Below are 25888 nucleotides of genomic sequence, written 5' to 3'. Positions count from 1 at the left end.
CCACTTGGTTGTCGCCTTCACAGTCCTCCACGTTATGGATATTCAGCGGTACCAACTCCAGACTCTACCTGTTTGACAACCTGGTGGAGTCATGCTAAAACTGCCGCACAGTCGGCCTTCGCACGGCCGTCTGTCCCTCGCCACGCAAACAGCGTTGCCGCCGTTGTGGTGGGGAACATAACCCACCCATAGAGGGCGAAGCTCCAACATACACGCCAGGCTGCATCGTCTGCGGCGGGCACACAACACTAGCAGTTCGAACTGAAAATACCACTTCTTCAAGAAGACGCCGCCCACCCCACAAACGAAGCAAGCACAACTACCTGCCCTGGCCCTCCGGGACAGCCCGTCCAGAAATGGCCCATCCAGAAATGACCCCTCCAGGAGCCGCTCAACATCCCTCCGAGCTCGGTCGATGTCGTTCCTGCCGCTGGACTCCAACACCTAACATAAACGCCAAGCCAGCAGGTCCCGGCCCCGCACCCGCCACCCGAGATCTCGCTTAACCCAACGGGCCCCTTCGGCAAGCCGGCTCCGGTCGTCCAGCCAAGGCCCCGCAAAGCCACCCAAAATGGTGGCCTGGCAAGAGAGACCCTCGGCGTCGGTGGCATCGAACTCATAGGTGAAAGAAATGGCCTACGAGAATGCCGCCTACAGCACCCAGATTTCGGGCCAGCAATCTTCGCTCAGGAGTCCCAGATAGCTAAGTTAACAATCCCTTGAATCAGGTTCAAGGGATAAAGAGAGTCTTCGCGTCACACACATCCGCACCATCATCCACACCCGCATCACAAACACGAGAATCCTCCCCCGCCTCCACTAGCATCGCATCACAACCCCAAAGCTCAAACAAGCTCCAGGCAGCCACATCCACTGCCTGGCTCCATACTCAAGTGGACATTGTCACAGCTATAACGGTGACAATCTCCGCCCTAGAAACTAAGCTGCAAGGCGCGCTTTATTGAGATCAGTGAACTCATCACACAAGCCTTCATTAATTGCACGCGTTCCGCATGGACACGATAAATACATACACTACACTCAAAAGCTCTGTGGAGGGAACACAAGGCGTACAAAGCACTCAGCTCGCCGCACTACAAGGTACAACGGACCCCCGCAAAATTATCTCCTAGAGGAAATCCGCGAGAAGCCAGCCACACACCTATGCCATCTAGCCAGGCAGGCCGCCCGTCCCCCCCCCCCCTCGCCGACTCCTAGGTAACACGGCCCCACGAACAACGTTGACAGTATGGCAGTGGAACTGCAGGAGCTATCGGTTTACACGGGGGCACTTGCAGCTTCACATCAGTCTGCAGTCAATATGCAGTCTGCTGTATCCTTGTGCTATCCCAACCCACTCTGTGTACAAAAGTGATGCCATCCTTTTGCTTTTCGGCCCACTTTGCAGTGTGTAAGTGTGTATGTTTCTGTCGTGCCGCTTATGTGACACGTGACAGACCTTGACACGCGTCTATGTATCTCATAAAATTACATTTCCGGTGGTCGGCTTCGAAGTTGACTTCCCCTGCACATACGTCAGGTGCTCTATTACGCCACGGGTGCATGCTTAAAAAGCTATAACAAAATAGTGTCGCCAATTTCTCTGGCGCAAGCCAGCGTTTAGAGACGCTTCACAGTTATGCGCGTCGCACAGTAAAATTTTTTTCTGTAAAGAATTTTGTAGATTCCACTTGCTTTCAGAATCGCTGTACGCGAAGTTCTTATGAGAGAGAATGACACAAGGGGCATTACGACATGGGACACGTTGCAGATTCATTAATGCGTCCCTCAGCAATCACAGTGGACCTTGCAGGAAAAATGAAACTTTTATTCAGCATTCGAACAGCTTAAACACAAGATACGACGTGCTTGATCTTGTTTAAAAAAATTCAGGATATATTCGATTCTGTGCATGTGGATGACCAGAGAAGCTGAAGCACATAACACAGGCTTAGACAAGGGCACACACATTTGTTATCATAATTTGGTAATAGCAGGGCCGATAACCTTTGTGATTACTATGACATGCACTGATTGGTTGGGTTACAACCTTAGGAAGAATCTTGGCCAAAGTTAAATCGACAGAAGACTGCTGTTGAGCAGTTGAGTGACATGGATTGGTGTGGCACTGCAAACTAAACTCTTCGAATAAAATTTAGTAAGCCATTTCTTGTCTTGTGTTGAAGTGTGCACATTGAAGTGTCCAACTACAATCACTGGGGTAGTGTCATCACGGTTAACCCATGGTGTGGTCATGAAATTCGATATATGACTTTTGGGTGTGCATGGATATATATATATATACTGTGGATATTACAATTCTGTCTAGTTTGAAAGGCACATACGGGACATTGCCCTCTTGCGAGTCAAGGGTGAGTGATTTTACATACATTTAGTCCTTTGCATATATGGAAACGCCTGCTGCTCGCGAGTCCATGGACTGTTTGAAAAGGGTTCCAGTACACCCATCAACTTGATCCAATATATCTTGTTTTATTGTTCATTTAATTTATTATTATTTATGTTTGCTATATTAGGGGCAGAGCGCTTGAAGCGGGTCGGCCCCCTGTTGCACTATCCCGGGATCTGCCCACGCTCACTTTTCTATATTTTTGACGCAGAAACACAGAAAATACTTGAATGCCTTCATTTATTTATTTCATGTATTATTCTTAGGGGCGGAGAGCTTGAAGTTTGCTTCATCTCAGCCCTTGGCCAGCCCGGTATTGCGTTACCTCCGAAATAGGTGCAAGTTTCGCTCGCGGACACATGTGCAATGGGAAATAGAGGCATACAGTGCCGCAATTTGATGACAGATACGCCGAGAATTTTGGGGACGAACGCCGCCCGTAACATTTATCTTCATTGTCAGCTACAAGATGAGCACGACGAATTTTAAAAGTACATATTACTATGTGATGCGCCTCACACGCCAAGTGTCTGAAAGCGCTGAATTGCAGGAGAAAATCTTACAAGGGTATTTTAATCTGCCATATTAGTCATGTGTCCACGCCCTCCCACTCTATGGTACGGCGTCCAAGTACGTCCATGTTCGCGGATCAATGCAACGAAAGTTTATCGCTTTTTTGCTGTTTATTTCTTCTAGCGCTTCTATGACAAAATGCGTAGCGGCAATTTTTTTCTCTGTTGCGCAAGAGCAACGCTACGAATAATCAACTTTCAATTAAAATTGAAAACTCAGACATTCATATTCGTTTCAGACCGGAGGAATGCACTTTTCTATCAGTCCGTTGAGCGTCTAGGCAGTGTTACCTTGTCAAGGTGGCTGCATGCAGTGGAAACCATGAGAATAAGTGCTTTCACGCTTTACATTATATAAGGATATAGCATCGGCACTAAAGTTCTTTCGTAAGTGTTTTCCGCAGAACATTTATCTTCACTGGCGAAAGAACTTCTTTATCTCGACTTCATGTGTCTACTTTCTCCTGTTCCGTTGTGCCTCTGAATTATTCTGACGGCGAGAGGGTGTTCTGCGTTTAGCCGTGTGAGAAAGTGTCCAGTGCCCACATGACAGAAACAGTACTTTTCACGTAGAAGCCCTACCTGTTAAACTGTGGGATGAATGTAGTTCCTTGTTTCTTGGTCAGCAAACTGTGTCCTTCGTTCTTTTGCATAAATCTTGCTGCATGTATTCCTTGATTTAATCGAGAGCACGCCGAAAGCCCTTCTGGTCGGGATAAAACATGACAGAGAAGTTGTTCGGTGTATGTCTCTCTTTCTCACGTTTCTGTATTGTTTGAGGGCTTACCTTTTTCGGGCGCAGCAGCGCGCCCTGCTGAATGTTTCCTCATTTCTGGGCTCAAATATTGCTAAACGGATATTTGACGGCGACAACCACATTAGGCTGAAGTATGAAGTCTTCCTGCTTCTAGATCTTTATGACTTTATTAGGCGAGCAGTGGTTACATTATGGCGAGTGAAACGTCAAGCCTGCGTGGTGCAAACTTCTTGACGGGTGCTGGCAGACTGGGTTTTCTCGTGGAAGTCAAGCTGATATGGACGGCTGGAAGCCTATATAAATGATTATCAGAAGTGTGTTTAACTGAGCAAGTTGGCCCATTCTTCTAGGATTGTAGCCGCAAAACTTGTGGAACACAGACGCAGAAAGAAACGAATAGATGTAGACGCAGATGCACTGTCAACTGATTTCTTTATTGAAATTCCCGCGCATTTTATTTCGACGCCTCATCTCGTTCTTTTTATCTACTTGAGGCTTCTCCAAAATAAGTCGATTTCTTTTCGTGTTAAGGCCACTGACGATGGGCTTACACATTGCCATCCTGTTGACGCATTTCAATTTCCTCAAGCATCTCCTGAATTAGCCTACCGTCATTGCTTTTCAGGATTTGCATATCATGCAACTTGGGGCTGCACGTGTACACTTGGCTATCGTTTCCTTCCTTGTTCATTTTTTTTCTTTATTCAGACATATCCCCCCTTAGCCCGAAAGCGTTGCAGCAGGGGGGTTACAAGCATGAAAAGAATACATCTTGATTCTCACTGCACACCTGTTCACATGACAGTCTATTCCACTGAGCGATAGTTTTTACAAAAAAAAGAATTGGCATACAGGCCCGTACTAGCCCGGTATTCTCTAATTTTGCACTGGTGGTCGGTGCGTGCCGATATATAGTTTGGTGGTTTTATGTACATTTCGCTATCAATTCCAGTTTTGTTGTGATAGATTTCATACAAAAGCTTTAGCCGCAGCTTCTTTCGGCGAGACGACAGGGACTCCCAGTTGAGCTCTGTTTTCATTGCTGTGCAACTGTACCTCCTCCCGTACCTACCCAAGACGAACCTGGCTGCTCTGTTTTGTATTTTTTCTAGTTTGTTTATAAGAGATATCTGTGACGGGTCCCATAGGGTACAAGCATATTCCAATATAGGTCGTATACAAGTTAGGTACGCCGTGCTTCTAAGGTTAGAATTTGCGCATTTTAAATTTCTTTGAATGTAATTCAAAGCAACTGCCGCTTTGCCAACTACATAGTCCACGTGTGCCCGCCACAAGCAGTCGCCCGACAGCATCACGCCCAAATATTTAGTCTTGGATTTATTACTTAATATATTATTCATCAGACTGTAGCTGGCATCGATTACTTTTTTCTTCTTAGTAAACCGCACATGAACGCACTTTCCGGTATTGAAATTCATTTTCCACTTTGAGCACCATTCGCAAATACGATCTAGGTCGGCCTGCAGTTTGAGAACATCATCTTCATTATCGATTTTTCTATACACAATACAGTCATCTGCGAAGAGCCGCATGTTAGAGTCAATACCTAAGTTAATGTCATTAATATATATAAGAAAAAGAAGAGGCCCCAGAACAGATCCTTGCGGGACGCCTGATGTAACCTCAAGATAATCTGAATTAGTACCATTTAGGACTACACGTTGACGGCGACTTGACAAATAGTTCTTTATCCAGCTAAAAACACTAGAATCTATACTTAACATTCGAAGTTTATGAAGTAGTAAAGAATGACAAACAGTATCAAATGCTTTGCGGAAGTCCAGAAATATGCAGTCTATTTGTCCACCCATATCAACTACAGACGCCAGGTCATCATAAAATTCAATCAGTTGTGTCACACATGAAAACCCCTTGCGAAATCCGTGTTGTCTGTTTGTAAGCAATGTGTTGTCCGTTAGATGTTCCATGATAGCCTTATATATTATGCGTTCCATGATCTTGCATGAAATCGAAGTAAGTGAGATAGGCCTATAATTAGTAACTTCTTTTTTAGAGCCTGCTTTGTGAATAGGGACTACAGTTGCAATTTTCCAGTCCTGTGGCATCTGACCAGTAGTTAATGACTTGTGAAATATTGAATAAAGGTAAAGCGAGATCGCGTGAGAACACCGTTTTAAAATTCTCGGAGAGATACCATCAGGACCGATAGCCTTACTTTCATCAAGGTTTTTTAGCAGAGATTCAATGCCGCTAACACTGAGTTCGATTGGTTTCATAAGAGGAACGTTGCTATCGGATGATTTTGGGCCGCATGCAGATTGAGAAAGAAAGACTGATTGGAAATATCTGTTTAGGCATGTCGCCTTTTCTGCATCGTCAGAAAGAATGCGTTCATTGTAAATAATTTCATTTATTCCAACAGGATCAGACCCACATCCCTTCAAGTATTGCCAGAACGGTTTAGGATTTGTTTTCATTTTGTCATTTAATCGTTTAAGATACTGTTCTTTTGCTTCTTTCGACAGGTCTTTGTATTCACGTGTTAATTCTTGTAGCCTTTTAAAACACGCGTGTGTTTTAGTTCTTTTATATCTTTGAAACACATGCCTTCGTTTTTTAATTAAACTCAATACACGAAAGGTGATCCATGGTTTTTTACGCTTTTTGAGTCTAGCCGATTCAATACTTGGTACGAACTTCTCTGTAAGGCCAAACAGCTCTTGTTTAAATGTGATCCATAAAAATTCTATTTCATGTTCCTCCGCAAAGCATTCAAAAACAGGAAGAAAATCAAGAAGTTTATCAGAAATTGATGAATAATCGCCCTTTTCAAAGAAGAAAATTCTTCTCCTGATGCACTTTTTTATGCGCTGTACTTTCGTTTTAATCTCTGCAACCAAAACCCGATGATCACTGATACCTGGAATGATATCAACTTTACCAACTAAATTTGGCGAATCACAAAGGAGAAGATCTAGGGTACTATTAATTCGTGTGGGTTCGAGGACATACTGAAAAAAGCCAAAGCTATCAACCAGGTTCCTCATTTCTAGATTAGTACGGTTTGCATTCATTAACTCGCATGTACCGTTTTCCCACTTTAGGTCGGGCAAGTTAAAATCACCGCAAGCATTATTATTTGGCCAGATACCTCCGAAACGATATCGTACAGCATTTCCAAAATACTGAAATCCGTGCTTGGTGATCGATAAAACGCACCAGTGACAAAAGAAAGATTATTAGCCAGTGTAACTGTGCACCAAACCGACTCGACCGAGTCATGACCGATGTTCAACATCGAAGACGAAAGGGACGAATGAACTAATATAAAAACACCACCGCCATCACCCGGTCTGTCGTTGTGATAAGCAGTATAGTTGCAGGGGAACACCTCGCTATCAGTAATGGATGGGTTTAGCCAGGATTCAGTACCAATCACTATATCTGTCTTTAATGACTCAACCGATCCGGCAAACCCATCTATCTTGTTGACTATGCTACGGCAATTTACCACCGCAATAACTAAATCACGATAAATAGAGCAAATATCATTTGTACGTCAACGTTTTGACAGGGCAATAACTTCTTCCTTCTCATCGTCCCATGTAAACGCTCTGCCATTTATGATCAGTTTATCGTCCTTCAACTTAACCTGGTTTTTCTTATCCACCTTCTTTACTTTGCCGTATTCCCAAAGTTTCTTTCGCACTGCTCGAGTTTCAAATGAAAAGTCCTGTTCTACACTGTAAGAGGAGCCCTTGAACTTGCTTGCATTCTTCAAAACGGCCATTTTTTCTTTGTCGGATGAAAAATTTACAATTATAGGTCTTTTCTTCCGTTCATAAAAGCGACCAACCCGATGTGCCCTTTGAACCGACTGTAGTTCGAATCCCAAATTTGTAGCGCAGATACCCTTAACCAAGGCTTCAGATTGTTCCCACGTTTCGGACCGATCATTGTCATCTATCCCGTAAAACACGAGGTTCGATCTACGGCTTCTGTTTTCGAGGTCTAAATTTTTCTTTTGCAGAATGCTTACTTGATGACTTAGATCCCTAATTACAGTTGCTTGTTCTTGTACTAGCTTCATAACATTTCCTATCTGGTCTTGGGTATTGTCAAGCTTACTGTCCATTTCAGCCATTTTGGCATCATGACTAGTTATCCTGGCATCAATGTTTTCTAACTTATTCATTATAGTATCGTGTAGTTTTTTCAAGAAATCCATTTCGCCTTTATCAAAAGGCCCAGGGTTGAGCTCAATGTCGCCGGAAAGAAGCAAGAGCAAAACCAGCCATAAAACTCGGTTCACAACTAAACGAAAACGTCTATCACGTCCAGTGCACTGTACTCGCGCTGTACATGCAACACTCGCCCGCGTGGGAAGAGCCGGCAACGCCATGACTGCTTTAGAAGTTTCAATTAGGTGAACAGTACTAACCTGCAGAAACAACAGTGGCGTAAGCTGCATGTCGGCAAGCGTGCCGGCTCTAAATCCCACGCAGTCAAGGGGCCGCGCAGCTATGTAAGCCAGTCCCGGGTCACGTGTTTCGCAGTGCTCGACGAGCCTGCCGTCGACGTCATGGTCGAAGAAACCATCCCAGTGAGCCTTGCAGCGTTCTTCGTACAGCGATGAGCTTGCGTCGATTGTCGATATGTGCCATGATGAATCAGAAGATTCCTCGGGGTAGCACGGATTAACCGCACGCCCACCAAGCGGACGATGTGCGATCACCGTCCAGGAAGCACCGAAAACCTGTAGAAACAACAGTGGCGTAAGCTGCATGTCGGCAAGCGTGCCGGCTCTAAATCCCCTGCAACATTTGCAGTGCTAGCCTTGCAGTGCTTGCAACGTTTGGAGTGCTAGCCAAGATTGCTGCCAACGGTCCCTGAAAGCGATGATGCATGCTGTCTTGCCCGATCATTTAAACACCTTCCTGTTCGACCTATTTATTGCTTTCCACAGGACAGTGAGAGGATGCATACTATTCCTTTAACGCAATCGCAATATCTGGTCTGGTGCGCTATTGTAGTTTTTGAGGCATTGTGGTTTCTTTTCCAGGTTCACTCGTGCACACATACTTTTTGCTTTGTTTGGTGCTGAGCACGCTATTCCAACGCCGTGTCCCTCACCAATCATGATGAGATAGTGTCTGGTCCACAAGTTCTGATGCTACAATACTCAAACTATATAAATAAATTGTGTCTCTGCGTGCGTGTGTGTGTGTTTGTGTGTATGTGCGCGCGCGCGCGTGTGTGTGTGTGTGTGTGTGTGTGTGTGTGTGTGTGTGTGTGTGTGTGTGTGTGTGTGTGTGTGTGTGTGTGTGTGTGTGTGTGTGTGTGTGTGTGTGTTTGTGTGTGTGTGTGTTTATACGGGCCCAAAATTTCATTACCTTGATCCTAAAAAGAAGCCTTTGCCGGATAACTAGAACTGGAGAGTTCAGTAGGCGTGCGCCTAACCCTTATGGTGACCCCAATAGCGACCCAGTGGCAGTGTCTGTCTCGGTGGAGCGTAGATGAAAGCGAATGCGTTGAACACACATCACCTTACAGCGAAAACGCCCATTTTTGAGCCTGCCCTAGGAACATTTGGCAGCAATACCTTCAGCTCGCGTTGTCTGATTAGTACATATACCCGATCCTAACACGTAGTTTACTTTTTTCTAAGAAAATTGAACGGAAAATTGCCTCCGAGGTGCATTGGACACATCAAAATGACCTTTGGGGCATTTCTATGCCTTGCCACATAACTCAAATGCAACGCGGTGAAACTAAGTTATAAGAAGCATGCGGCGAAGCTCTATTTAGGAAAACGGCCTTCATCGGGAAGCAAATTGGTAACCCCTAATTTGTCCGTTTTATTGGTAAAAAAATTGGGCGCATGTTACATATATACTTTGTGGAGGTGCTCTACTGCATTTATAGATTAGTTTTCTACTTTGGGCACCTAGAAAGCGGGCAATCCTTCGAGGCCGAGAGTGTTAGAATCGGGGAAATACGTCCAAACGGATCTGCGGCATCTTTTGCATCTGTTGTATTTCGCCCACCTCATAATTTAATAAATCTGATTACTCTCAACAGAATGGTATTGACAGCCGCAATATATATATATATATATATATATATATATATATAATCATTGCGTGGCTGGCCACTAGAGGCATTGCGGAATCACGGTGTAGACGAGCCGTATGTAAAAATACTGCCAGAGATCTATAGCGGCTCCACAGCCACCGTAGTCCTCCATAAAGAAAGCAACAAAATCCCAATGAAGCAAGGCGTCAGGCAGGGAAATACGATCTCTCCTATGCTATTCACAGCCTGTTTACAGGAGGTATTCAGGGACCTGAATTGGGAAGAATTGTGGATAAGAGTTAAGAACACCTTAGTAACTTGCGATTCGCTGATGATATTGCCTTGCTTAGTAACTCAGGGGACCAACTGCAGTGCATGCTTACTGACATGGAGAGGCAAAGCAGAAGGGTGGGTCTAAAAATTAATCTGCAGAAAACTAAAGTAATGTTTAACAGTCTCGGAAGAGAACCGCAGTTTACGATAGGTAGCAAGGCACTGGAAGTGGTAAGGAAATATATCTACTTAGGGCAGGTAGTGACGACGGATTCAGATCATGAGACGGAAATAATCAGAAGAATAAGAATGGGTTGGGGTGCATTTGGCAGGCATTCTCAGATCATGAACAGCAGGTTGCCATTATCCCTCAAGAGAAAAGTCTATAACAGCTTACGCAAATGGTTCTGATCAAATTGAGGACGACGCAACGAGCTATGGAAAGAATATTGATAGGTGTAACGTTAAGAGATAAGAAATGGGCAGATTGGGGCTGAGGGAGCAAACGCGAGTTAAAGAGATCTTAGTTGAAATCAAGAAAAAGAAATAGGCATGGGCAGGGTATTTAATGAGGAGGGAAGATAACAGATGGTCATTAAGAGTTACGGAATGGATTCCAAGAGAAGGGAAGCGTAGCAGGGGGCGGCAGAAAGTTAGGTGAGCGGATGAGATTAAGTTTGCAGGGACAACATGGCCACAATTAGCGCATGACCTGGGTAGTTGGAGAAGTATGGGAGAGGCCTTTGCCCTGCAGTGGGCGTAACCAGGCTGATGATGATGAAGCTGAAGGTGGAATGCAATGCAACGCAAATATATATATATATATATATATATATATATATATATATATATATATATATATATATATATATACGACCGACATGGAATTTGGGTGAAACGAGGGTACCGAGTTTTATTAATCACATCAGGAGACGCTAGCCACCAAACATACTAAGGCCAACGCATGGGAAATTACTTTTACTTACTAATTGTATTAAAAAATTGTAAATTATTGCTGATGAAAGTCGATGCAAAAGCAATTTGACGCAGGTTGGGACCCATGCCACATCTTCGCATTACGTGTACAATGCTCTACCAATTGAGCTACCCCGGCGCCGTTTTCGCATCAACTTTCTAGGGTATTTGTGTTACTACTAGAACTAACCCTGGGAGTGTTAGCTAGAGCCACCACTCACAAACCTTGACGGCGGATGCGTAACATCTTTTCTGCGCAGGCGTCCCGAGTAGGTGATTTCTCTGCATGAAGGCAAGTGGTCAATAAACCCACACATGCCATGCTGCCTGACTGCATCAATGCTGCCTGATTCGAGAGCCAGATCCACTTTCATTGCCATTAATTTATCATGTCCTTATTTCAAATATTAAGTACAGGTAATTTCCCGTTCGTTGATCTTGGTGTCTTTGCCTGGTGGCTTCTTCTCATATACATACATATATATATATATATGTATGTGTATATATATATATATATATATATATAATATATATATATAGATCGTCGTCATTAACAAGAATCAAGCACACTGCTCCCTCACTTACATACACGCGCTCGCGTGTGTGTGTGCGTGTGTGCGCGCGCGTGTGTGTGTGTGTGTGTGTGTGTGTGTGTGTGTGTGTGTGTGTGTGTGTGTGTGTGTGTGTGTGTGTGTGTGTGTGTGTGTGTGTGCACTCCGGCAGTTTCTCTTCTGTCGGAACACATTCTTAACGTTGAACGACACGCAGAATATGCTGAAGACGACAAAGATGGACAAATGAACAAGTTGGTTTTGCCCCTTGAGAAAAGGTACGACAAAGGAATTGTGGAACTGTCCCTGTTTCGTCGTCCGTTAGCAGGCTTTGGCCGAAGCTGCGGGCCAACGCACTAGGTAAATCTTTGGGCGCGACATACACAGTGCTTGCAGTTAGTTGTCAAAGTATTGTCTTGTCACAGTTATCCACGTGCGTGAAAGAAGACTGCTATTTAAGATTATTGTGCAGTAATACACGCGGTATTTGTATGTTCGTCACATGTCTACCATGTTGCCCTTCCGCCTTTATAACATAGCCGCAATGCAGACTAGCTGCTATCGAAAGCCAAAAAGGCTGCCCACGTACTCAAAGGCATCGCGCACAACTCTTCACAGCTACCTGCGTTCAAGAGTTGTGGGACTGTCGAAGACATCATAAAGGAATGTTGACAGTTCGAGGAAAGTGACAGTCGGCCCATGAGAAAATTTGTTCGCATCCTCATTGCGCGAGAATTGGTACCAGCCGCCAAAGGATGACACTGTAAAGTGCATTGTATTTATTGTGATGGAGTCCACGTCCCAAAATACGGACTCAACTCACCCTGTAACGACTGAAGACCAGGCATCTCGCTTACACGTGCAGTCGCCTGACAGCTACCGGGCATTAGCGTAGGCTACAGGACCTACTGGACCTTTCTTCAACAGTTTCCGACAATTTTCACCTTATTTCGCACCATCGGGTATCAGCTGAACTAGTCCTACAGCCAATTTATTTGTCTCGAGATTTAGCTACCCTGTCAACGTTATAGTTTTTTTTATCTTTAGGGTATCTTTTTTTATATTTCAGTGAGTGCGGTCCTGACATTTGCGGCAGTTTCACCTTTTCCGAGGTACCGGCATTTTAATTCGTAAGCATTCTTTTTCGAGTACTTCAGCAAAATGTTTCACGTGAAATGTGTGATGTCTTGTATTCGCACAAAAATGCGTAATTTGAGAAAATAGGACATCTAATTGTTATAATAGTAGGAATGTAGATGACCGCTAGCATTATAGGCGACAAGGAACAATTGTAACAAAAAGAATGGATCAGAGAGATTATTGATATGATAAGATTAATTCATATTGTTACGGATACACAGGGCTCCTTAGAAAATGCATGGGAAACCCCATAGTAGGGGTGGCTCAAAGAAATTTTGTGGCTGCGCCAACTCGAAATTTGGAGGTGAGCCAACTGACATGGGAAGGTGGGCCAACAGAAATTTTGGGGTAAGCCAACCTAAAATTTGGGTGTAGGGCAACTTAAACCTAAGGGTGGGCCAACTTGACATTTGGGGTTGGGCCAACCTAAATTTGCGTGTGGGTCAAACAGTAATTTGGGGGTTGGCCAACTTGAAATTTAGGGGTGGTCCAACTGAAATGTGGCGTGAGGTTAGCTCGAAATATAGGGTGGGCTTACTGAATTTTTTGTGTAGGCCAACTTGTAATTAAGGGGTGGGCTAACTGACATTTGAGGGCGGCCTACTTGGAATTTGTGCGTGGGGCAAGATAAATTTGGGAATAGGCCAACTTGAAATTTGGGGGTCGGCTAACTAAAATTTGCGGGTATGCTTAAGCATCCTTAGACAACATCACCGGAGTTACTACATCCTTCTTCCCCACCTATGTCAGGCGGAAAAATTACGTAGGGCGTGCTGAAACAGAGCCACATTAATTAAAGTGCACCCCAGGGTCCAGGCGACACTACGGAGGCGGTCGACCGTCAAATCAGCCCTTCTGTGCCCGCTGCGATAGCTTTGCGGCTATGGCATTGATAGAGGTCGCGTATATGATCCCGAACACGGCAGCCGCGTTTCAACGGGGGTGAAATAGAAACCGCACTTGCATATAGATTTTGGGACATGTTAAAGAACATCACGGTGTCAAAATTAATCTTAAGTGGGCCACCTTGGTGTGCCTTATATTCCGACTACGGTTTTGGCACGTTCAGTCGCATAATGGAAGTTTAATACTTATGCCACGGTGCGATGTGCCATGTGAGGCATTGACAATTCTCAACCCTCTCAGAGGCTACGAAATACAGCCGACAACAGCGCCTCAAGCAAACACCTCTCCCGGATTGTTCTGTGTGCCACGCAGACAAACAGCAGCGGCGCACGCAAGGTGATGTTTGACATCAACTAACCACTCTCTTGTTAGGCTAAACATTGAAGAAATTAAGCTTTGGCTGTCAACATCACCACTTATTATCGTCAATCATAACAACCAGCACAGAAAGCTTCGCTTACATCAATTGCCACAGTGCGTGGGTTCTGCATAATTTTCGGCCCCCACTCGCTCATTTCCAAATGTGCTGAGGCATGCTTCCACCGATGTTTGCTCTTCCTTTTTCTCATTAAATGAAGTCAAGCACTCATTAATTCCTAAATTACTGCAGAAAATAGCGTGTTTCCCTCTCCATAACTGCTCTCTCTCTCTGTGACTTGGACTCTCCTATCGCAAAACAATATTGCTGTGTGGCAAATGGCTGGGCATCGCATATACAATTTCCTAGGAATGACTAGCAATGGGGCGTGCAAATTTCGGTGGGTGACGAGAGAGTAAATAGCGCCTTCTCTGCCACTTCCGCCCTCAGTGCTTTGCACCCTGAGCTACTATTAGCCGCTTCCGCGGCAGACCACTCTTGCAAGAAAATATCCCGGGAACTTGGCCTAAGCATTATGCGATGCACAAGGACGCTAAAAACCAACTGCGCTTCTTGAAAGTGCCTGCACTGTGTGTACTTCAGTGTTCACTCTCTCAACTTCTTTACTCCTTTCTTACCTTTCTTTTTCCTTATATCTCTGTTTTTCTTATATTGCGTGGCATTAGGATTGTCAAAGTGGAAAAAAAGCGTAAGCGTGTGAAATTTGGCAAGTTTATGGGGAAGAGCTTGAGAAGGGATGAGGGCACTTAGAAAAACGTGTATATTTGTTAAGTGTGTGTGCGCGTGTGTGTGTGTGCGTGCGTGCGTACGTGCGTGTGTGTGTGTGTGTGTGTGTGTGTGTGTGTGTGTGTGTGTGTGTGTGTGTGTGTGTGTGTGTGTGTGTGTGTGTGTGTGTGTGTGTGTGTGTGTGTGTGTGTGTGTGTGTGTGTGTGTGTGTGTGTGTGTTTGTGTGTGTGTGTGTGCGCGTGTGTGCGTGTGTGTGTGTGTGTGTGCGTGTGTGTGTGTGTGTGTGTGTGTGTGTGTGTGTGTGTGTGTGTGTGTGTGTGTGTGTGTGTGTGTGTGTGTGTGTGTGTGTGTGTGTGTGTGTGTGTGTGTGTGTGTGTGTGTGTGTGTGTGTGTTTTCTCCAGACACCCGTCGGTTACACTTCGCTCTTCGAAGAGGCAAGACGTTCGAAGCTCCTGAACAGCGCTTTGCAACGGGGTGAATGTGGTATCACTCATGGATCCGGGAAGTCACAGAGGTGTGCTGTAATGCCTACCTCTCACATTTACCGCTAAATGACAAGTAAATTTTTTCCCTCGCCATGCGTCTCGCTGTACTCTGCCTGTCTCCATTTGTCTCCCTGTCTTGCTCTACTCGGTTCTCTGCCCTTTCCTTTCCTTTGTCGGTAGTCTGCCTGATCTCCCCTAGGACGAAGTACGAAAAGAAAGAAACCCAGCTGGCTGGTTGCTCGCAGCTCTTTTTGAATTCGTGATGCGTCGACTTAAAATACACATTTTTGTCTAAGCCTGAATGACAGCGATATAGGGGAGTTGAGTTACGGTAGCTCGTAGGTTTGGATTAACGACGTTCTTCACGCAGCACTTTCGTCTTATACGTGTTTGCGAACCGGAGTAAAGGTCAGGAGGGTAACACGCCTTCCTGAAATGAAACATTTGGAATAACCCTTTGTTTGACGGTTGGGCATGTGTCACGGGCCCACGATAGCAACCACCTTCAAGTCGGTATGAGATTTCAAAGGGGGGACTTAGTTGAAACGTTGTCAAGCGGATAGGATTTTAATTAAAATAGGAATATTTTCATTGAACTTTAATTCCTTACTATGAGGTGAAAGCTGACTACAAAGCATTTATATTTACTTTATTCTTGAGATATCCTGTTAATATTACGTTGCTCTATCTTACAACCTCCTAAATCAAAAAGTGAGTTATAAAAAATAAATTGTTGCGTGTTTGGCAGCAGCGGTAGCGACCCTGGTACATTGGCCCACATTCCCCTGTGCTACGCAGACTCTTCGACGGCCCTTGTGTCTCCGGCGGTAGTCTTTGTGGCGCTACCTACCCTTTTCGTGATTGGTGCTGCATCGTTCCCGTGTTACCTACACGTGCGAATTCCTCAGCCTGGCTGCTATCTACAGCTGATAGCGTCGACGATTTCTGCCACCGGGTGGCACTGTCATTCCGATTCCTCGCTACAAAAGCCGCCCACGTTGAAGACAACGACACTTTGGCAGAAGCGGTAGTGACCTTCGCACATTGGCTTACATTCCCCTGTTCTACGCAGATTCTTCGACGGCCCTTGTGTATCCGGCGGTAGTCATTGTGGTGCTACCTACCCTTTTCGTCATTGGTGCTGCATCGTTCCCGTGTTACCTACACGTGCGGATTCCTCAGCCTGGCTGCTATCTACAGCTGATAGCGCGACGATTTCTACCACCGGATGGCACTGTCGTCCCGATTCCGCGCTGTAAAAGCCGCCGACGTTGAAGACAACGACACTTTGGCAGCAGCGGTAGTGACCCTGGAACATTGGCTTACATACCCCTGTTCTACACAGATTCTTCGACGGCCCTTGTGTCTCCGGTGATAGCCTTTGTGGTGCTACCTATCCTTTTCGTCATTAGTGCTGCATCGTTCCCGTGTTACCTACACGTGCGGATTCCTCAGCCTGGCTGCTATCTACAGCTGACAGCGTCGACGATTTCTACCACCGGGTGGCACTGTCGTTCCGATTCCTCGCTATAAAAGCCGCCGACGTTAAATACAACGGCACTTTGGCAGCAGCGGTAGCGACCCTGGCACATTGGCTCACATTCCCCTGTTCTGCACAGGTTAGTCCACCACTTGTAACATTCGCTCTCTAGTTCATTTCATGTTGTCTACTCGACCGCTGCTGCCACTCGAGTCTGCTTCCCTGTCTTTCCGTATCCTGCTCCCATGGCAACTGTAGGCACCTGTTGCTCATGCAATGAAGCTGTTAGCTCAGATGAAATGTCTGTGTCATGTGGCGAATGTAAGGGGCTTTTCCACATTGGGACATGTGCTGGCTTATCGGATAAACAATATAACAAAATATCTCATTCGGCTAAACAAAAGTGGACTTGCTCTGCATGCAGAGTTGCAGGAAAGGATACTGAAGGTTCAAGCGGGAAGTCGTCAGCTGATGAACTAACTGATATAAGACCGCTTTTAGCGAACCTAAGTCAAAAGTTAGATGAGCTGTTGCCGCTCAAAGAGACTGTGCCAAGCATTGAGCGGTCGGTACAACTAATGTCTGATAAGTATGACGAGATGTTGGCACGATTGGCCGCGCAAGAAAAGGCCACGAAAGAAATCCGGAAAAGGCTTGAACACCTTGAACAAAGCTCTCACGCTAGTGACGATGCGACAAAGAAGCAAGAGGCGGATCTAAATGAGCTGGAATGGAGAAACCGCAGGTTAAACCTAGAAATTCACGGTGTTAGTGCAGCTGACAATGAAAATTTGCTTGAGAAAGTGAATTCTCTTGCCACATTGATTGAGGTGCCTGTACTTAATGAAACAGATGTCACTGCCATTCACCGCCTGCCATGCAAAGCCGGCCAGATTCCTGGTATACTTGCGAGGTATCTCAGACAATCTGTTCGATACCAGTGGCTGGACAGCCGCTCAAAGCTGAGGGAAAAGAAATCCAAGGTATTCTTTCAGGAAAACATGACCAGTTACAACCGGCAACTGCTTCGAGAGGCTAAAGACTGGGCGAAACTGAATGGGTACAAATTCGCGTGGCACATGAACGGAAAGATTTTGCTGCGAAAGATCGAGGGCGACTCTGTTATCGTAGTGCGTCACAGATCAGACTTTCCTTCCTGAGCCTGCTCTCTTGTGAGCGTACTGAAATTGATCTTTCCCGCTTAAAGATGGCTACTGATAGTCCCTTCTTTCCGCATGACGTAGATAATCTTGTCTCAAATCAACATGCTGGTTCATTGAAGTGTCTCCACCTTAATGTTCGTTCGCTCTATAACAAAGAAACAGATATCGATGACTTTATCAATGGTTTTCATTTTTTGTTTGATGTTGTAATGCTCAGTGAAACTTGGTGCAGAGATGGTCGTGACGTGCCTAAGTTTAGACATTATCAGTCGTTTTGTGTGAACCGAACAAACCGCCGTGGAGGCGGTGACTTGCTGTTGTTGAAAGAACATGTAAGTTGTGAATTGCTTCCCGACTTTTGTGTTTGTTGCGAAGATTTTGAAACGGTAACAGTTCGTGCGGATGAGTACATATTTTCTGTCTGCTACAGGCTTCCAAATGGAAATGTTCTTCAGTTCCTTTCTTTTTATGAACAGCTGCTGTCTTTTACTCCAGAAAATAGCCGTTACTTGGTGTCAGCTGGTGATTTTAATATCGACATGCTGACCACTTTTGTACTACAAAAGACTATGTTCAATATTTTAGCTTAAAATGGTTATGAAAATTTAATCCGTACGCCAACAAGGGTTACATCCGAAAGAGAAACATTGTTGGACTTGCTCATTACAAATGCTGACTGAAAATGCAACTGCCGGGGTGATGTCACACGATCTTAGTTGTCACCTTCCAGTATTTCTTTGTATAAGAAAACACAACTTTAGAAAGAACAGGAAGCATGAGTACATCCTATGTCAAAGCATTACTCAAGCACGTCTAGACAGCTTCAGAGACTAACTTCTACGGTGCGACCTTAAATTTTAGACATAGATAACGTTGAAATCGCGTATGGCAAGCTTATTGATGAAGTCTCTCGAATATATAAGAACCATTTTCCAGATAAGAAGCTCAGGTTCGGTAAAAAATTACGGAAGCCGTGGATAACCCCCAAATTGCTAAAACAAATTAATTATAAAAATGCGCTCTATCACAAGTTCGTCAAGACTAAGGATCCAAGTATATTAAAGGAATACAAGTCGTCTAGAAACAAGCTAAATGAGGAATTAAAATTGCATAGGAAGTCCTATTTTCATGCGGAATTCGAGGGTTGTTTGAACAAACCTTATGATACCTTATGGAAAAAGTTAAATGATGTCGAAAATCAGCTCCGCGAATACAAACGCTAATACTTGGTGGAAACGAAGTATCGGAAAGTGCTCTTGAAAATGTTTTTAATGATTACCTCGTAAACTTTTCTGGTGATAGTACGTAGTCTGATATTAGTGAATTTATGCTAAACAGGAATTCATCTTCACTCTTTCTTCAACCCTTTACTGAGCACGAGGTGACATCAGTTTTCCTTCCATTAAAAATAGCTCAAGTTGCCATGCAGAAGGCATGCCGGTTCGCCCTATCAAGTATGTGCTTGATATCATTTCCCCGTAGCTTACTTATATTTTTAATTTGTCTTTGTCAAGCGCTATCTTTCCTAAACGGATGCAAATAGCCAGAGTGTCGGTATTGTTAAAGAAAGGTGATGTCAATGATACTAAAAATTAGACCCATTTCTATATTACCTGTTTTTTCGAAGGGTCTAGAAAAACTAGTACTAATGCAGGTTTCGAAGTTTTTTGAGAAGCACAGCCTAATTTCTCCAGCCCAGTTTGGATTTAGAAAACGATGGTCTACAGAATTAGCACTACTCCATCGAAAAGAATTTATTTTATCGCAATTTGAAATTAAGAACATTGTCCTTGGTATTTATAATGATTTTACTAAAGCATTTAATTGCATCCTTCACTCGGTTCTACTTGATAAGCTTGAAACCTACAGTATTCGAGGGCACTGTGGAAGCCTTATAAAATCTTATCTTGATAACCGCTGTCAATATGTTGGAATAGACAATAGCCAGGACAGTATTCTTCACCCGTTCCTGTTTATCGTATATATAAATGACTTAGTAAATATCTATAAAGATGCGAAATACGTAATATACGCAGACGATGCCAGTATATCTTTTTCATCACCTGACTCTAGTAGCCTTCAGAATAAAGCTAACGCTTCTCTTAAAATGCTTCATGTATGGTCAAACAAAACTTTCTACAAATCAATATAAACAAAACAAAAGCAATAATACTTAGGCCCAAATCTAAGCACATAATCAGTTCCATCAACCTTGTTTATGACGAAGTAAACATATAAATTGTAGATAGTTTTAAAATACTTGGAGTTATTTTCACACAAGATATGCTTTGGGACACGCACACAGAATCGATATTGTGCAAATTATCTCGTGTAGTTGGCATGATGGTGCGGCTGAGACCTCTTTTACCTTACAGAATCAAGGTGCTTGTTTATAATGCCCTATTTTTTTCTACACTTTATTACTGTCTGCTCGTGTGGGGTACCACATCACGTACGAATCTAGAAAAGATACTTCAGAAAAAATTTTTGCGAGTACTATTTAATCGGCCTTACAATGCCCACACATCAGACTTATTTCCGGAAGCAAATATAATACCCGTGTTTAACCTTTATGATTACAAGTTAAGTCAAGCTTTCAAACGGGAGGTAAAAGAGAACTTAAATTTTCTTCATGAGTTATCTAATCTCACCAACAGTACACATTCTTACATCACAAAGTGTACGGCACAGTGGAAGGTAGCCAGTCCGCGTGCCAATTACTCTACACAAAAGATATCATATACACTACCAACACTTTTGAATTTGTTTCTGAAATCAAGTCTTGATCCTTATAAAACTGATGTGCGAGCTTTATGCGAACATTTTGTCACTCAATCTTTCTTAAATAATTGAAGAGCGTTTTTCAAGTAATTTTTGTGTTTATTTGTTTGCATATTTCACATGTAGTCAATTGCTATGTATATATATCTCCTGTTCAATCGCTGTCTGCCTTGTAAAGGAGGCTGCGGACTCTAGTCAAGTCGCTTGCCTCTAAAGCGACTTTTACCCGCAGTCTCCTCCATCACTGATGGAAATAATAATAATAATAATAACTTCTTTATTATTATTATTATTATTATTATTATTATTATTATTATATTAAATGTGTAAACGCACGCTCCCAACAAAAGTCCTAGTTCATTTCCCAGTATCCACTCATTGAAGATGTAACCTGTCTACACTGTCACGTTGCAGCGATGCGAAGAACAAGGCTGTTTCAAATGAGTCGCGTATCTAACTCATTTTAAGGCGAGCTTATATTGAAAAAAAAGCACTGGAATCACAACGATGGCTGTGCGCAAAGTAGTGCTTCCTCTGAATCTGATCTATGGATCAAGGCATCGGCTCATCTGATTGGAGTGCTCGTATGTGATCGGGAATGTACGCCAGTATTCACTTGACGCGTGCAATCTGATTAGATAACGCTCTTTCTTTATTGAATCCGTGACAACACACATCATATTAGAAACACATGCAGGTGCGTCTTGAGCTAACCGCTAACTTTGTAAAAGTGGGTAGACGCCAAAGAAAGCACATCCAAAAAAAGAAGGGCAATGTACACTTGCTTTAAATATTAGCTGAATCAGAGCTCGGGCTAAAAAGGGCCCCCAAGACTACACAACGGCGCCGACAAACGAAAATCGGAGAGCTAAACACTTTCCCACTACCGGTATTAATCAAACCAGCATTTCGTGGTTCGATGTAGCCCTGTTGTCCAGGGGCCAGTTCCACCACGGGCACTAGTGTCGGAACTCACATTTCCCGTGACTGTACATACGCCAGCATTAATTGTCCCAAAATCACAGCATTTCCTTCTGTAGGTTTAACGTTAGACAGCCAAAATATATGCAGCGAAATCCTCATCCTAATACATCAGTACTTGTCGTTCTAACGTGCACTCGCCCACAAAATATTGCGCGGCGCGCGAGCACGTCGCGAAACGACACTCCTCTCCCTTCTAGCGGCGCACCCCTGTAGTCGAGACGAGTTCTGCTCCCGCCGGGAGCAGAGTTGCGCCTAACTTTTCCGGCGCCGCTCACACAGCCATTCGCCGAGCGCTGCCACGTGGTGCGAAATGACGTCAAATGTTCTACTGCGCAATGCGACCGGGTTGTCTTCGGAAAGTTTCATGTCCCTTCTTGAATTTTATTTAAGTGCAACTTTTATCCAGTTCGAAAATAACCTTTTTATCCAGAAAAATGGTGTGTGTATTGGTTCATGTGTGGCGCCTGCTCTTTGTAATATTTTTTTTATCGTTTGTCGATCGCGCCCTTAAGAGTGCCTTAAACAATGACTCTGTTCAAATTTTTAGATATGTTGACGATTTTCTTGTTGTGATAAAACAGACTAACAACGAATGCTCCGTGACGGTAGCTGATATTTTAACTCTGTTCAATGACAATGGCAAAGGTCTAACTTTCACACATGAGCTATCTAGGGACGGCAAACTCCAGTTTTTAGATTTGCAGCTATCCTTACAAACAGGCCACGCCTGTTGGATGTACTCGCCACGTGCACGTAAGGAACTTTTACCTTACGCGTCTGCGCATTCAAAGACTGTGAAACGCGCCATTGCTTTGATGTGTTTAGAATCTTCCTTAAAGAAGTCTTGTCATCACTCTGCGAACATGAGTTTCCTTGCACAGTTAAATAGGCTGCAGGTTGCTGGTTACCCAAGTGTGGTGGTGACGTCAGTCTCGGAAGTATTGCTTCAAAAACTGAAAGGCAAGCGGCAAAAAAGTAACTGCAGCACACAAAAGAAAAGGCCTGAAGTTGTGCCGTATTGCCATAGAGTGGCTCACAATCTGAAGAATGTCGCCACCAGATACAAAATTCCGGTAGTGTTTTCCGCTCCTCAGAAACTGTCGATGTTGTGCAGCCGTATTTCTCAAACAAGTAAAAAACCTGATTGTGAAAAGAACCACGTGAAGTTTTTAGATTGCAGCGTCGGTGTGGTTTATAAAATTCCCTTGTCATGTGGGAAAGTGTATGTAGGGCAGTCAGGCTGCTGTGTTAACGAGCGCCTGAGAGAACATGAGCGATCCATACCAACAGGCACAGGTTCGCATTTGGCCCAGCATTGTAAAACATGCAAATGCAAACCCATGTTTCGTGATACCACAATTTTGAAGAAGAGTCGTGACACCACCGCCAGAGAGTTATCAGAAGCATTTTTCATTCAGTCATTGGGGTCACTGTGCATTAGTGTGCCTTCCTTAACCTTGTACAGCGCTGAATTTGGTTTTTTGGATTCTGTCGCATGAGTGCGCTCTTGGGATCGGATGTTGGTGGCTCCACCGCTTGGTGCTCACTGCGCATGTTCCTCTGGTTTGAGCGGTCTATAAAGGAGTGACGCAATAAAATGATGTCAGTTGAGAGTAGCGCCTTGTCCTGTCGTCTTTCTTGTGTCTGTCTTTTTGCGCTTAACAAAGTATTCTACTGCGCCGCTGCAAAGCCAACTTTACAGACGCGACGCCGACTCGTTTCCGTCAGTGTCATCAACACTGCAATCAGTGGACCGTCGAGCGTGCGTTGCATTGATCGGCTCCGGGTTGCAGGTACGGTATTCGACGACATTAAGACAAGGACTTTGGTGAAGTGATACGCAACACATCATATTCACACTTGTATTCCCGTATGACGTGGTGCAGTGCACCAAACTGCACAAACCGCACGGAAGGTGGCAAAGTTTTTCGCACGGTGGAGTGCGGACAGACAGACGTGCGCCGGAGAATATGGCTACTGCATATGGGCCGAGACCGGCAGGCTCCGAAAGGGATCAGGATCACACTATATCCCCCACTGTTTTCACAAGTTGTACAGCACCCCGTACTAGGCGGACCAATCCCTTGAACCTTGTTCGCCTTCAACCATCCCTGGATTGTTTCAGGTTTTCCTTCTTTGAACCTTGTTCGCCTTCAACCATCCCTGGACTGTTTCAGGTTTTCCTTCTTCGCCCATGCCATTGAACTTTAGAATAACCTTTAAGCGTCCTAGCGTGAATTGCCCCTTGATCAATTTGTTATTAAACTACCCAATTACGTATGCTAATTTTTCTTTGTTTTCAGCAGTTATGATCCAACTGGCTGCTATGTCTTGCTTATTCAAGATGGCAGCATTTGTACATAAATAAATAAATGCGGCGTGCGTTCGCCTTGTTTACATAGGTTAGTTGGGCTTGTTTACACTAAAGCAGCATTTATCTCGAGTAACACCCCTGTTAATGCTGAAATGCCTGGTATGAACGGTGGTTCTCTTGTACGATTTTTGGTGCATATGTGCAGCACGACACAGATGAGGGACAAAGAATGAACGTGACGTCTTTGTCGCACTGCACATATACGCCAAGAATGTTAACTCACCAACTCACCCAATTCAATGTGTTGTTTGTCCGATTGTTCTGACTATGCGGGTCTACAACAATGTGCTCAAAGCAGGGCAAATACTATAGCAGATACAATTCGCCGGCTGCACCCGGGTTTTTGTCTCCTCGGTTTCTTTTTTTAATTTTCTCATTTTTTACGTAACGTTGATTGATGTGCTAGTGTTCATTATTTTGTAGCAAGCGACAACATCGTGCGCTCCCGCTTATGAGACAGGTGTCATGGCTTCAGCATTTACCGCCCGCAATATCTTGTTTGTTCGATCAACCTTAGTGGACGTGAGGATTGTAAAATTATTTTTGTATGTTTAATAAGCGCTGTGTTATAGTAAATTAAACTGGATAGTATGAACAAATAAAGAAAATTGTGTTGTCATATTACAGTCTGCAATGTGGGAATAATTACTTTGCAAGCTTGCCATCTTACGTGATTAGTCCAATAGAACTAATATGTTGTTACTCTTAATAACTTGTTCTCTTTCCAGTGTCTTTGAATTCTGCGCCCCAAGGCTGAAAGAACCAGCACACTTCCCCTGATGCCACCAGCCATTGCTGATCCATTCCCTTGTAAGAAATAAATTTGATCTAAAAGCTCGGGCATCTTGAATCTTTTTCCACTTGCAGGTTGCTGCTACGAAGAAGCTTTGCTGTATGCATGAATCGTAAAAATAAGCGTTGCATAAGATGTGCGCATGTTAACATTTGAAATGTGTTTTAATCTACGCATCCGCCCCCATATATCGAAAACGTGCAGCTGCTGTGAACGACGGTTAGTGATGAATGACGGTGACGGTCAACGGCCACAGACATAAATGCACGCACGATAGTTCGCTTGGCGACGATCATTAATCGGCAGGTTTCGGCAGCCAAAACACGCTCAAATAATTATCCACCTTACGTGTGTAAAGCTTTCCTTAAACACCTTTAAAACATTTCTTGCCTTCCAGCCTCGGTGAGAAAACTTCATATGCCGGCTGGAAAACATTGCACCGCTTTTTGTTGCAAGGTAATGCGCGTTTTCTCGCGAACTTTTGAGCTGTTCAAGCCATGGGCGCAATCGGGATTTTATTCCGGAGGAACGAGGGAGGTCCTAACCCCTGTACGCGCGTTCCTGCGTGTGTTTGTATATGTTCGTGTATATATGTACATGCAGACTAATGGTTTCGAGTGGTTGGTACCCTCCGCCCCTTCGGCTACGCCAATGGTTGGAGCATAGCCTGCATTAAAAAGTGTCGTCTTGCTCAGCGCTTGCTAGCGATTGCGACATGAAGCTCGCGACCAGCAGACAGAAATTGGCAGTGGCTTAGCTCGGCTATGCCAGGATATACGCAGCGAAAGCTAAGGCAAAGGCATAGTCACAATCATAGCTAAGGCATAGTCCAGCATGGTTAGCCTTGGTTAATCTTGATAGCAAGTCCAGGTTAGTCGGGTTTTCTAGCTATGTTGCGGCGTTTCGCCAGTTGTTCGGCGCGCTGTTCGTCTGTTTCCTGGGCGATTCGTTTCCTCTTCATCTCGTTCCGATGTCGATTCCAGGCGTCCTCCTCCTTAATAATAATATTTGGGGTTTTACGTGCCAAAACCACTTTCTGATTATGAGGCACGCCGCAGTGGAGGACTCCGGAAATTTTGAC

Source organism: Dermacentor variabilis, chromosome 8, assembly GCF_050947875.1.
Source record: "Dermacentor variabilis isolate Ectoservices chromosome 8, ASM5094787v1, whole genome shotgun sequence".
Taxonomy (NCBI): domain Eukaryota; kingdom Metazoa; phylum Arthropoda; class Arachnida; order Ixodida; family Ixodidae; genus Dermacentor; species Dermacentor variabilis.
This window is presented reverse-complemented; position numbering follows the sequence as displayed.